The following is a 3,733-nucleotide window of genomic DNA, read 5'->3' on the forward strand; positions in this document are numbered from 1 at the left end:
AGATGGAGTTTCACCACGTTGGCCAGGCTGGTCTGGCACTCCTGACCTCAAGTGATCTGCCTGCCTCAGCCTCCCAAAGTGCTGGGATGACAGGCATGAGCCACCATGCCCGGCCCTCATTCTCTTCTTTTATCAGGACACCAGTCATTGCATTTGTCCCCTCACCAGCCCCCAATCCAGTACGACCCATCATTACTTGATGACATCTACAAAGACCCAAGTGATTCTCCCACCTCAGCTTCCCAAGTAGCTGGGATTACAGGTGCCCACCACCATGCCTGGCTAATTTTGTATTTTAGTAGAGATGGAGTTTCACCACGTTGGCCAGGCTGGTCTGGCACTCCTGACCTCAAGTGATCTGCCTGCCTCAGCCTCCCAAAGTGCTGGGATGACAGGCATGAGCCACCATGCCCGGCCCTCATTCTCTTCTTTTATCAGGACACCAGTCATTGCATTTGTCCCCTCACCAGCCCCCAATCCAGTACGACCCATCATTACTTGATGACATCTACAAAGACCCTATTTCCAAATAAGGTCATATTCCTAGGTATCGAGGATCAAGATTTCCAATTTATGTTTTTAGAGGATACACTTTTTTTTGAGTCAGGGCCTCACTCTGTCACCCAGGCTGCAGTACAGTAAGTGATTATTGCTCACTGCAGCCTCAAACTCCTGGGCTCAAGGGATCCCCTGACCTCAGCCTCCCAAGTGGCTGAGACTACAGGCGCACACCAGTATGCCCAACTAATTTTTTTAATTTTTTTTTTTTTTTTTTTTTGCACAGATGAGGTCTCACTCTGTTGACCAGGCTGGTCTCCTGACCTCAAGCGATCCTCTTGCCTTGGCCTCCCAAAGCACTGGGATTACAGGCATTATCCCACGCCTGGCCCTGTTTCTACATCTCAATCATTGTGTGATTAGCCTGAGCTGCCCGTATTTCTTATTCCGCCCATTCTTGACCAATCTCCTCCTTGAACATAGCTTCCATCTCGATATCATGGGGCCTGCTAGTCACTGCAAACAGCCTAAGGAAAGTGGAAACTTTACTTAACCTTAAATTCTATTACAAAGTCCACATTGAACGTAATTTATATTTGAACTATAAAAATTTTCTGTAAGTTGAAACATGACCTATAAAGGTCTTTACACCCTGAAGCAACGTTTTAGAAAGAAATCAATTGGTCCTTTTCTGCAGAAACCATTAACCATAAGAGAGACAAAGGAAAAACTTCAATGTGCTGATTGAACTGCCATGCCCACAGCTTAATTTCTAAAGGCAACCATTCCATACTGTTCCAATGCCTTAGGTTGTTCTTACTATTATTAAAGAGAGCCTCAGAGCCAGAAGTTGGATCTTGACTGTAGTTCTGGCACGTACACACACTCTTGCAACAGAAACCACTCAGATTGTCCTAATGCTGCTCTCCATAGCAACACCACCTGGAATTTTACTTTTGGTTTTAAGCATCAGTCCTAATCCTCACTTGCACCTGAACACACCACACCTGTGAGATCCACGTGACATTAAAAATCCCTTCAGTGAGGCTGGGCGTGGTGGCTCATGCCTGTATTCCCAGTACTTTGGGAAACCAAGGCAGGCAGATCATGAGGTCAAGAGATCGAGACCATCCTGGCCAACATGGTAAAACGCCCATCTCTACTAAAAATACAAAACTTAGCTGAGCATGGTGATGCGTGCCTATAGTCCCAGTTACTCAGGAGGCTGAGGCTGGAGAATTGCTGGAGAGCCTGGGAGGCAGAGGTTGCAGTGAGCTGAGATCGTGCCGCTGAGATCGTGCCACTGCCCTCCAGCCTGGCAACAGAGGGAGACTCTGTCTCAAATAAACAAAAAAATCCCTTCAGTGCCTTGATCCTTCCAGATCCAAGATAGATGACATTTGTACCTCACCACAGCCCACACACCAAGATAAAGATTTCTTCTGGCCAGGCGCGGTGGCTTACACCTGTAATTGCAGCACTTTGGGAAGCCAAGGCGGGCAGATCACCTGAGGTCAGGAATTTGAGACAAGCCTGGCCAATATGTTAAAATCCCGTCTTTACCAAAAATACAAAAATGGCCCAGCATGGTGGCTCACGCCTGTAATCCCAGTCACTCAGGAGGCTGAGGCAGGAAAATTGCTTGAACGTGGGAGGTGGAGGTTGCAGTGAGCCGAGATCGCGCCATTGCACTCCAGCCTGGGCAACAAGAGCGAAACTCCGTCTCAAAAAAAAAAGAGCGATGTCTTCTGTGTGCATGGCTCAGCTCTGTGGTCCGCTAGAGTCCTTCCTCAATCTGCTTCCAACCTATCGAATCAGGAAAGACTGAACCAACCTAGATTTATTAATAGTTTAGTATAACATAATACAGTGTTACTTACTATGGCATTGACCGTATATCCCCTTTTGCTCCTTGGAGGAAAGGCAATTAATAGCTATTATGTGAGTTAATAAAATAAGCCCAGGATTTATGAGTGTAACTAATCTGTTCCTGTTGGTTTTCTTTGTCTCCTGCAGACGGAGAGCTGATCAAAACAGCAAAGCAGTGCCCCTCGCCCACTTCTGAAGCCAACTTTCCTGAATCGCCCAGACCCATCCCTGGTTAGGACTTGCTGTGGATTCTCAGGGGACTCCATCTCAGGATACAGGGATTGAGAGGGTGTATGCAACAACATCTCAGACCCAGAAACCGTTAATTTTGTCTAAAACCACGGCAATAACCACATCCCACCCTCTTGATTTAAATGAAAGTGTTTGGAGGAAAAAAAGATGAACCTTTTTTTTTTTTTTTGTCAGATCTTGCGCTCATTTGGTTCTGGTGGGGAACAACAGCCATGAGAGAACACGTGTATTCAATTAGAATTAATTCCCCTCTCATTCTCATAGCTGAGCAGGGCTCAAGTGCCTCTCATCTGAAAGTGGTAATAAGATTTAATCTGTCTCCTCATCTACCTTCTGCAAGCATACTTAACAAATTAGCTCTCGGGACTCTTCCCAATGGAGTTTTATGAGGGATTTGCTAAGGTAAATGTTTCAGACTTTGAACACAGTTCAGATTTCAGGGGCAGTACTGAAATTTGAACTGTGTTGCTAACTGCCCTGCCTTTCAACTCAAGACACAATAACTTTGAACTAAAATAATTATGTTTTTGTTGTTGTTTTCCACTCTGTCCCCACGTCTATATCACCATTACCCCCATCCCACGCCGCGGGGGTTAACTCCTCCTTCCTGTCCCTGCAAGATCAAAACTCCTCCTGGAAGCCCCGCTAGCTCTGTGTGCTCGCCTCCGTGGCAGATATCGCTATTGTACTTTTATACTTATTTGTATGATAGTTACTTCAATGTCCACTTCTTCCACGAGCCCCTGATCTCCTAGAGGGCCTGGACCACACCTAGTTTTTCTCACTGTTACATCTCCCTTGCCAGGCACATCGTAGGCGCGTAATAAGTATTTGGTGAACGAATGGCTTGTTCGGTGACAGTCCAAAGGCTGGGGGACAGGGGAAAAGCTCCCTCCTGCCGGGCCCCAGAGGGGTGGCGCTGATGGAAAAGAGGGTAGGAATAAGGCCTCCCGGAACGAAGCGCGCACCCGTAAGGCCCCTGCCAAAAAGACCTTCCTGAAGGCGCCGGAACTGCGAGAGCGCCAATGTTGGCCAAAGGCCTGACCTGACGATCCCAGGGACCCTCGCCCTAACCGGCCCCGCCTCCTGGGCCCCAACCCCAGACTCGGCCCCG

This window comes from Rhinopithecus bieti, unplaced genomic scaffold, assembly GCF_001698545.2.
Source record: "Rhinopithecus bieti isolate Rb0 unplaced genomic scaffold, ASM169854v2 scaffold_13704, whole genome shotgun sequence".
NCBI classification, from domain to species: domain Eukaryota; kingdom Metazoa; phylum Chordata; class Mammalia; order Primates; family Cercopithecidae; genus Rhinopithecus; species Rhinopithecus bieti.